Source organism: Oryctolagus cuniculus, chromosome 3 (genome assembly GCF_051225735.1).
Source record: "Oryctolagus cuniculus isolate XC-2025 breed Fujian yellow rabbit chromosome 3, ASM5122573v1, whole genome shotgun sequence".
Taxonomy (NCBI): Eukaryota; Metazoa; Chordata; class Mammalia; order Lagomorpha; family Leporidae; genus Oryctolagus; species Oryctolagus cuniculus.
Window position 1 is genome coordinate 40,939,138 of NC_142869.1, and position 11,346 is coordinate 40,950,483.

The following is an 11,346-nucleotide window of genomic DNA, read 5'->3' on the forward strand; positions in this document are numbered from 1 at the left end:
AAAATGGATTATAATGAAAACATATGCCTCGAGTAAATATTTTAAAGTAAGCACTCTCACTTCATTGCTGCCTTCCCTCTTGCTGGAAATCCTTAGCATTCCAGAGCTATCTATGCTCCAGTCCCATTGCAGCATCTGTTAGGGAGTCACTTTCAAGAAGGCAGCAGGGAGCCCATTTTGATGGCAAAGATATTTTTAAAGAATCAAAGAATTCAATGACATCCTGGATATCAAAAATTCCCTGTAGTGTTCAGAGCTTTAAATACTGGTCTTGTACTTATTTTATTTATTTATTTATTTATTTATTTATTTACTTGACAGGCAGAGTGGACAGTGAGAGAGAGACACAGAGAGAAAGGTCTTCCTTTGCCGTTGGTTTACCCTCCAATGGCTGCTGCGGCCGGCGCACCGCGCTGATCCGAAGCCAGGAGCCAGGTGCTTCTCCTGGTCTCCCATGGGGTGCAGGGCCCAAGCACTTGGGCCATCCTCCACTGCATTCCCTGGCCACAGCAGAGAGCTGGCCTGGAAGAGGGGCAACCGGGACAGAATCCGGTGCCCCGACTGGGACTAGAACCCAGTGTGCCAGCGCCACAAGGCGGAGGATTAGCCTAGTGAGCCACGGTGCCGGCCTTGTACTTATTTTATTTAACGCACGTTTTGGAGGCACTTATTATATATCAGGGACTATTCCCCCCAGTTTTCAGATACTGACTCATTTAAACTTCACACAACTGTTTGAGGCAGGCACTGCAATTAATGCTCTTCTCAGATAAGGAAACCGAGGCAAGGAAAGGCTATGTAATACAGACTAGAATGTATGTTCTTAATCATTATGTTGCTTCTAGAGTCACTGTTCCAAGGACAGTCATGACATATTTCAAGAAATACATCAAGCTTTGAGGCTAATTTTTCCCATATGAATTTGGGTGTCGTACAGGGTGTCCTTCTAAACTTCAGAGAACTTTTAATTTTATGGTTTTCTCCTAAAAATTGGAAATTGCCCCTAATTGGTTGTTCTAACTTTGAGCATTTCAAGTTTTTTAAAAGTAGAAAACTTTTGCTTAATATAAAAGGGTTTGTCATATTCTTCATCTACCCTCATCCCTTCAGCTAATTATAAAATAATTTTTAAAAGGAGAATGGCAGCCTGAACACAACACCCTTGTCTGCCTTCTACCACAGGGAAGCCTGGAGGCCCAACTCAGGTTGTGGGACACTCAATCCGCAGCAGTGTGGGTTCTGTAAGAAGAAGTGCAGGACCCTGAGGAAGGCTTTGCGGGTGCAGAGCACCAGTGTCTAGCACCACGTGACATGGGAAGATATGCCTGATGCTTGAACCCTGGAGAGGACACAGCAGAGCCTGCAGCTGGGGGATGAGGTCTCAGCTCTCAGCAGAGAGGCGTAGGCTGCCTGCTGGCTGGCAGTTCGCGATTGGTCCCAGAAGAAGGAAACCTTACACCTTCTCTCTCATGACTGACCAGTCCACCACTGCCTCAAACCCCAGTCACCTGAGCTGCATGGTACTGGGGATCCATTTCATGATGCAAATTAACATGAACAAGCAAAAGTGTCTCAATTATTTGAATAAGAGTGATTGAGCTGTCATCTATGGAGGAAGATATAAAGAAATGGAAGAGAATTTGAAAAACAAACAAAACCCAAGAAAGAATGGAGAATGCCTTAGCAATGCATTAGGAAATGATGAGAACAGCAAAATGACAATGACGGTTCATTAGTAGAAAGGAAAGAGAATTCATACCACCAAAAACAAAATTAGCAATCTGTAAGATGAAATGAAGAAACAATTTCAAACATATAAAAGGAAAGAAATGAAAATCATAAGCGAAGAGATGGGATAAGAGATGAGTAAGACAAATCCAGGAGATCTTACAAGAAAACAATAACAATTCTGAAGAAGGAAAAAAGAAGAAATAGAAATACGAATAACGAAGCGTGTGCATATGTGTGCACACTTGAATGTGTACGTACAGGTTTATGAATAACTCAGCCTGGAGAACACTTGGCTTTTCAGGTTGAAAGCATTCAACAAACCACAGGAATAATTCAAATCTTCCCCCAAAACAACTATTCTTTCTTACCTCCCCTCATTATTGTATATTTTACATGGAGAGCCTAAAGGAGAAAGATTATTTTCTGCTTTGGAAGGAAAAACATAGTTAGCTCCAGTACAAAGCAGTTTTTCACGATATGGGATTGCAATAGCAAGCAAGACAGATCCAGTCGATGACTCAGAACTTAGAGTCCAGTTGGGGAGACCAATAAGTACTAAAATGACATGTTATAACACAATTATAGAAAAAAAATCTGATAAACTGAGGGCATATGGCTAAGAACTGGGAGGAGCTGCATCTGCACTCAGACCTGGAGGAGGCCTGTGAGTTAGTGAGGAGGAGAGGGAAGACCTGCCAGAGAGGTTAGGGATAGCATGTTGGAAGAACTGGAAGAATTCTTGCTGGCAAGATTCAGGGACAGGTGCTGGGGGTGGAATGGCAGAGACAAAGCAGAGTTGAGCCGGACCATATCAGTTATAAACTGCTCTTATGTTTTGGGTGTTATTCCAAGTGCTTTAATCCTTGTAATCACCACATGATGTAGGCACATCCCCATTTTCCAGATGAGAACATTGAGGCAAAGAGAGGCTAACCACTTGCTCAAGGTCACTTAGTTAGTTAAATGGTGGTGCCAGGCAGTCTGGCTCCAAGAGCCCACATCCTAAGAGTCTTGACAAAGGAAGGGTTTTATTTTTTAGCACTGTTTAACCTTAAGAACTGTGTCTGGTGGTTTTAGACATAAGAGGATAGTCTTGGCTACGCCACCCTCATGCAGCCCCTCTGCAGTAGCTGACACACATGCCTGCCTGTCGCATCTGTGGACTTATCTGAGTGCTCTTAAACCATGAGCAAATGATCCCCAGGCTGTCTTTAAGATAATGAGAAACAAATGGAAACTAGTTCGCCTATATTATCAACAGCATATCAGCAAAACTTGTGTCTTAAAATGTGCATTCAATTTCTAATATTAAAAAACATAGTTAAAGCCATATGTTGGATATTATCACGCATCTTGGTGAAATTAGTAGGGAACCCATTTGAATAACCATTTTGTTTAGATCAAACTTACTAGAGGTTTTTTTTTTTTTAGTCTTTCCTTTTTCTCTGACCCCTCTGTAAATCCAAATATGAAAGAAAGTGTGTGTGTGTGTGTGTGTGTGTGTGTGCATATGTAAGCTTCTGCAATGGGGATGAAGTGTTGAAACCAGAGTCTTAGGTTTGGAAGATTATTATTTGGAGGGATATCTGGAGGATGTAGGTGGGAAAAATCAGCCATTGTTCAAGAAGAACATATATTGCTGGCAATTAGTATGTCATGAGCCCAAAAGGAGTCTTCTCCTTCCATTCTTTTTTCTCTTATGGGCCTACAACTTTAGGGGTAGATTGGGGAAGTGGTGCTGGTCCGTGTAGTCTAATCCTCTGGTTATTCATCTAAGCGCCCAATGACTACAACATGTAGCTATGGGAGAAAGCCTTTTAAAACCTCTGCCCAGTCAGTTCTTGGGAAACTTTGAACAGTGTTGTTTTTGCTAGTTTCCTCAGATCATCATAAGTAAGTAAATACTGAATAAACTGGATTGTAAGAAAGGAGAAGTCCTTGAAAGATAAGCCTTCAGTTTCTAGAAAATGAGGCTTATGAAAGGAGTTACATTGGGAATATAAGATATCAGAATAACCGTTTTGTACCAACGAGAGAATCAGCTGCATGTGTAGACATGGATTCACAGTGGGTCTTCCTGAATTCTGGGAAGAAAATACATCATCAGCCAGGATGGTAACAGGCAAGACTCCTGTGTATTCCTGAAAATTCTAAAATACCATACTTTATAACAAATTCGTTGGATTTCCTTGAGAAGACAAGCATAGAAGTTGACGCATTTTTAAAAAGACTCACAGTGTATTTCTCGATCACTGACACTGAGAGGGCTTTGTAAAACATAGAGTTTAGCCAAGGTAAGAAAAACAAAACTCAGGAATAAACATGAAATCAGTTGATTTAGTCTGCCTTCAGTAAAATTGAACAACAACAAAATCTCTTGATTGTAGGAGCTGAATCAGCAAATAGAAGAAAAATTCCCCAAAGAATCAACCCTATATTTACAACCCACTTGAGGTTTTTTACTCTGACAGACTAGTCACTAAGTATAGATGGTCCTCCCACTGTTGGTTTGTACAACTTTAAATTTGTCTCTTTCTTTGGTCTGGGCCCCAGGATATATTCTAGGTTCAGACTGTGTCACTTTGTGCTTTTTAATTGATGTTTCATCTGTAACAAAGAGGCTAAAATTTTCCATGAGATGCTTTCCCATGCAGAAAACCTTGTAGGCAACTCACCTCATTCCTTCATAGGGGTAAATGTCACTCAGCTCAGCAGCTTTATGTGCAGGGTGTTTGCCTTGTGCTAGATATTCAGTTAGGTGCATCAAGACAAAGATGCCCTAGTCCTTACCCTCAGGCTTGTGTCTACACTATGGGGAAGCCAAGACAGGTGACTCAGTTTCAGACAAGCATGTTTAGAAAAGAAACGGGGCTAAAGAGATTTAACAAACAAACAAATCTCTTTGTGTTCACAGGAGGGAGCAGGAGCATTTCCAGATAAGAGACACAGGGAGGTGGTAGATCCTGAGCGATGGAGAGGATTTTGAGAGGCAGGGTTGGAGACAGGAAGAGTCAGAGGGAAGAGAGTCCAGCTAAAGACGCACACAGGGGAGGAAGCTGTCCGTGGTCCACTGTGATGGGAAGGAGAGAGTGGCTGAGGAGTGGGGCTTGGAGCCATGGATTTAGAACTTCTGATGCCAAACACCAGTGATTTTAGTAGATGACTGAGTGTTGAGTTGCAGAGAATGCATCGCTAGGGAAGACTACTCACCTTGGTTCAGAAGACAGCTACATCAGCCAGAGTACAATTTTTTAAAAGAATACCTTATTTTGCTTGTCTTCCAAAGGTAAATTAAAATAGTTCAGTTCACAAACCCAGCCACCTTTGTCCTTTTCTTTCCTTGTTTTCCACATTTTCAAATGTTCAGGATCTCTGATCACCAATCCCCTGTCTTATCCCTCTGCCTCATTTAATGTGGAGTCTAGTCTGTCTCTTCTTCACTCCCTTTCAGGCTTAAGTTTTCCCATGCAGGCCGTGGTGATCTCTCTCCTGAATTTGTTCCCCCCTTCTTTGGCCCCTCTGTCCTCTTAATCTTTTCTTATTTGGGAGTGGAAGCAATCTAACGGTGTTTTCTTAATGCTCGCTTATGTTCTCCAGTCAGGGGAACAGGAATGTCAGTGGAGAAGGAATGCATTGTGAAACTTTTAGCAGCAGATCAATAAGATTTAGATAACATATGTAGAGGAGGAGTCATCAAAAACAGCATCAGGATTTTAAGCTTAGGTGAAGGATTGGCACATGGACAAAACTCTGAGAGAGGGAGTTCAGAGGGAGAATAAGGATTTCAGTCTTAGTGGTTAACATATTGAGTGTGAGGCCAGCTTGGATAAAAACTACAGATCACAGAATTTCAAGGAGGGAGAACATTTTGTTAGTGAAGCACTCAGGTAAAAGTTTGATGAACAAGTTTTCACAAACACACTCTGGGCTTCGGATGGACATGCTTTTAACAGGTGGCGTGATGAGTAAGGATTTTGTGAAATGTCAAGCTAAGGTAGTTTAGCTTTATCCTATATGCAATGAGGAGTCACAGAGAGATTTTGAGCTAAAGAAACAGACAGATTTATTTTAGATGAGACAAAAAAATATAGGTTGGAGGAGGAGAGATTAAAGAGAAATACAGGGGAGTTTTTGAAGTAATGAAAGGGTAATGGATTATAATATTCAGGTTTGTAACAGTGGTGGAATAGGAAGACGCACATATGAAAGAAATTTTTTTTTTTTTTTTTTTTTTTACAGAGGATCAGTTTAGTATGCATTAAGTAAAGATTTCAACAGTTTGCACCCCCATAGAAACACAAAGTGAAATATATTATTTGAGTACTCGTTATAGCATTAAATCTCAATGCACAGCACATTAATGACAGAGATCCTACATGAGGAGTAAGTGCACAGTGACTCCTGTTGTTGACTTTACCAATTGACACTCCTGTCTATGGCATCAGTAATCTCCCTATGCTCCAGTCATGAGTTTCCAAGGCTATGGAAGCCCCTTGAGTTCTCCGACTCTTATCTTGTTTAGACAAGGTCATAGTCAAAGTGGAGGTTCTCTCCTCCCTTCAGAGAAAGGTAAGAAATTTTTAAGAAGACAGTAGTATGCCACTTACGAGTGGGGTACAGGGCCAGGGCTAAGGAAAGTCTGGTCCGAGTCTCTGCTCTGACACTTCATCACCGTGAGATCTGTGCAAATGCAGTTAGTTTGTACCTCTTCCATGCTCATTTTCCCTTTAAAATGAATGTGAATAGCACATTGATCTCATTGCGTTGTTATAAGGATCAAAAAATGATAAACCACATAAAGTTCTTACCACATTATCACAAAGCTATTTAGAAAAATGCTTTTTTTTTTAAAGATTTATTTTATTTATTTGAAAGACAGAGTTACAGAGATAGAGACAGAGAGAGAGGTCTTCCATCCGCTGGTTCACTCCCTAGATGGCCACAACAGCCAGAATTGAGCCAATCTGAAGTCAGGAGCCAGGAGCTTCTTCCAGGTCTCTCACACGGGTGCAGGGGCCCAAGGACTTGGGCCATCTTTTACTGCTTTTCCAGGGCACAGCAGAGAGCTGGATTGGAAGAGGAACAGCTGGGACTAGAACCTGCGCCCATAAGGGATGCTGGCGCTTCAGGCCAGAGCTTTAACCCGCTGTGCCACAGTGTCGGCCCCAGAAAAGTGCTTTATAATACTAAAAGGACAATAATCAGCAACAGTTCTGATTGTAGGGGTGGAAGAGCAAACAAGCGTAGGTGGCCAAAGTGAATATGAATGAAAGGAGAGGAGACATGGATGGCAGGTTTTGAACTTGGGTTACAGGAAGTGAAACCATAGAACCAGGAAAGGCAGGGGCGGCAGCTTTACCAGTCTTTGAACTGCCTTCTGGATCATCTTCTCCCTTTCTTCCAGATTAAAACCAGTTCAAAGCCAAAACTCGATTGGCTTGTTTCCTGCCTGTAGAGCCTCAACTTCCTTCACTTGATCCATTTCTCTACCCTTCAGTCTAAGCTGAACTGTTTCTGCTGAGGTGGTTGATTGGATCCATGAGTCATGGCCTAATCTCATTAGCAAACTAAGTATTGTTCGGCCACCCTCTTGGAGTTTTCTCCACAGCATGCTCTCTCTCTCTCTCTCTCTCTCTCTCTCTGTAATATGGATAGGCTGAGTATTTTCCAAATCTGCAAGTTTTGGTTCCTTCTTATTCTTTTTTTCTTGCATTTTACCATAAGTAGCAAGAACAAAAAAGGGTGTACCTTCAACACATTGCTTAGAAATCCCTTCAACTAAATATTGAAGTTCATCACTTCTAAGTTCTACTTTCCCTCCAACACAATACAATTCAGCCAAGTTTTTATTATTACTTTATGGCAAAGACTGCCTTTGCTTTAGTTTTTAGTTCTGCGTTCCTAGTTTTCTGTCTGAGATCTCACCAAAAGCATCCCTAACTTTCGTATTTTCAGCAACATTCTCTTCAGGGCAGTATCAGCACTCTGTATCACGTACTTCAAAATTCCTCCATTTTCTTCCCGTTACCCAATTCTAAAATTGCTTCTACAGTTCCGGATATTCATTACAGTAACATCTCACTCCCTGTTACCAAAATCTTTGTTAATTTTCTATGGCTGCCATAATTTAAGTACCACAGACTGGGTGACCAACAGAAATGTATTGTCTCACAGTGATGGAGGCTGGAAATGTGAAGTCAAGGTGTTGGCAAGGTTGGTTCCCTCTGAGGGCTATGAGGAAAGTCTCCATTCCAGGCCTCTCTCCTTGGCTTACAGATGGCTGTCTTCTCCCTGTGTCTTTGTACACAGCATTCTCTCTACACGCATACCCCCCTCTGTGGCCAAATTTCCCCTTTTAACAATGATACCAGTCATATTGCATTAGGATTCACCCTAATGATCTCATTTTAACTTGATTATCTCTGAGAAAACCCTATCTCCAAATCAGGTCACATTCGGAAGAAACTAAGGGTTAGGATTCTAAAGTCTCTTCTTTTTTGGTACACAAATCAACCCATAATGTTCAGGAGTGTTTTAAAATGAAATTATTCACATGTGGATTTTATAAATCAGCCTGTGCTTTCAGATGATTACATTTTTTTGTTTGTTTCTTGTCTGTTTTGGAGAGAGCTTTAAAGTCCAGGAGAGAGCAAGCAAAGAGATAATATTATGCCTTTTGCTGATGATAGTAGCTTAATGTGGTGATGGGGGCAATGAAATGGTAAAACGGATTCATTTTCCAGCCTCACCATATATGGGTCTCTTGGCTCCCAACAAAATGAGCTTCCTTTGATCAACTGCTTTTTCATTTTAGTCTTTTCTCTGCCAGAGTAGAAGCCTCCCTGGCAGGAAGCTCTTAATAAGGACACATAGAGTTTAGATCTCCTAATAGAATTTAATCATACAACTGTCTAAAAATCTGCTTCATATTCTTTATATGCAAAAGTGTATTTTATGCCTGTTCTACAGTTTATGTTGGAGATGACCTTACAGAGATTATAAATGTGCTCCTTTTAGTACAATAGCAACTGAAGGCTGTACAATTTTTAAGAATGTTCAAATCTATAGCAAACTCCTTTGTGAAATGTATTTCTGATGTGTTTGTATCTCGGTAGGGCTATTAGAAATATCAATTACTAGTGCATTTCCCTTCACGTCATCATGTTATATATTCTATGGACTCAAAATACTCATTTTCTGAACCACTAAATTTAGTTGTTTCCTTTCATTTTATTGTCCTCCTTGTCCTGGTTCATTTTATATTTTACTGTGATGTACTTCCTGTTCTGTGCATAAATGAGGCACTTGATCAGAAATATTCAAATCTATGTGCATGCACAGGAGAAAGAGACTGCTTATTATCTATGAAATCTGGATCAGACGCTTCCTGATTGTCTGCAACATTTTGTCAGACTCTCTGTGAGTCCTGTCATCTGGCACCGATTCCTTCCCTCATGGAAGGCCTTCCCAAGCCTGTGTCTGGTTTGTCAGCTCCGATCTCCTGACTGACAGAGCCGGCTTACTCTGCGTTGATCGTCACCCTCTTCCCCATGCCAAGGAAGCAGATGGAATGAAAGAAATAGGAATCAATAAGATGAAAAAAGTTTAATTTCCTTGGTCTTCCCACAGTATGTCACCTTCATTCCAAAGCCAGAGTTTTTTTTTTTTTTTTTTTAAAAAGGGATGAAATATAGCTCCTTTAAAGAAAACTAGAGGTTTTAGAAGCCTCTTGATTGCTTTGGAGTTTGCTTTGCCATTTGACTGTTTTCTTCTTTCCCCCTTTTCTCTTATAATTACAATATTTATTCTGAGTATAATTGCCCCCCACATTCACTTTTGTTTTGACTGCATCTTAGTTATCAAGGATGAGATACATGAACGAGCCAAAACTCTGTGTGTGACTATGTCTAACTAGGTTGTAAAGGGTAGTAGGAGGGACACAGACTTTGAAATCCAAGTTCATGGTTCAGCTCATGACTCCACTATTGATGGGCTCTGTGATCTTTGGAAATCTGTTTAATTTCTTTGGCACTCAATTTCATGTGTTATCATTAAGGTTGCAGGAGAAGGGCATGGGGTGTCTTTACATGGAGTCTGATACTCCTTTGACATCCATTGTTGGCAGCTGTCGTTATTACTATGTACCTGTAGATTACTAAAACACAGATGCAGGTGTTGAAAACAATGAACACATTATGGGAAACCATCAAAAAGGTGATTGTGAAACTAGGTAACTTTTCATCTGAATACACCATCTACATTTTGGCAAAAACTGAGAGATTGATAGTAAAGTTTTAGGTACATGCTAAAATATTTTATAGCTTGTAATGGCCTGTGGGATTTTATATTTGGAAGTAGTTGTCACTTTAGACAAAGTGTTATTCAAATTATAACCATCTAAGCCCAGTGCTTCCAGTGAGATATAAGTAACAACAACAAAAATGTATCGAACCTCATAGAAAACACCAGTTGGTTGGTAACACTGTCATAAAACTATCTGGAGAAACAAGTTATAATTAGTTTTGTTAGAACATTTGGTTCACCAATATTATCTGAAAAGATCAAGAGGAAAAGAGTGAGTTTCTGTCAGAAATAAACAAAGCAGGACAATAAAGTGGTAAAGTGGTAAAGATAGATTTTCTTTAAAAGAATTTATATAAGGTGTACAAATTTCATGTATTTCATATGTACAGATTTAGGAACATAGTGATACTTCTCACCCCACCTCCCTTCTCACCCAAGCTCCAACCCTTCTTTCTCCACCCTTTCCTATTCCTATTCTTAATTTTTACGAAGAGCTATTTTTAGTTTACTTTATACTCCTAAGATTAACCCTACACAAGTAAAGAGTTCAACAAATAGTATGAAATAAAAAAAAACACTGTTTCTCAACAGTAGAGACAAGGGCTATAAACAATCATCAAATCTCAAAATGTCAATTTTTCTCCAATACATTTTAAGTACTCTATTAGTTTCCAGATCAGAGAAAACATATGGTAGTAAAGATAGATTTTAATGAATATTATCCTACTGTATTAGGGAAGGAAGTGTAGAGTGAGCCCAACTCAATTTCAACTTGTAGAGGGTTGACTGGGCAAAGGGAGAATGTAGGGGTAAGAAGGAGGTTGAGGGGTAACTCAGTAGAAATAGGGAGGTGAAAAATCACACAAGGTTGGTTCACGTAAATGTAGTTAGACTAGCTGTGTCTATTAGCTGGTAATTGATCCACAGTAGGATTCTAGCCTGCCACAAAGACTGTGGGAGAAAGGTCCTATCTTTCCTAATGATAACATTTTAAAGAAATTGCTTTTTGGTGTTTTTTTTTTTTTTTTTTTTTGTGTTTATTAGCTTTATTGTGCTTATTTCATAATGTATACCTATCTCAAATCATCAGGTTGTATAGTTTCTTTTTTTTTTTTTTTTTAATCTTTTATTTAATGAATATAAATTTCCAAAGTACGACTCATGGGTTACAATGGCTTCCCCCCCCATACCGTCCCTCCCACCAACAACCCTCCCCTTTCCCACTCCCTCTCCCCTTCCATTCACATCAAGATTCATTTTCGATTATCTTAATATACAGAGGATCAGCTTAGTATACCTTAAGTAAGTATT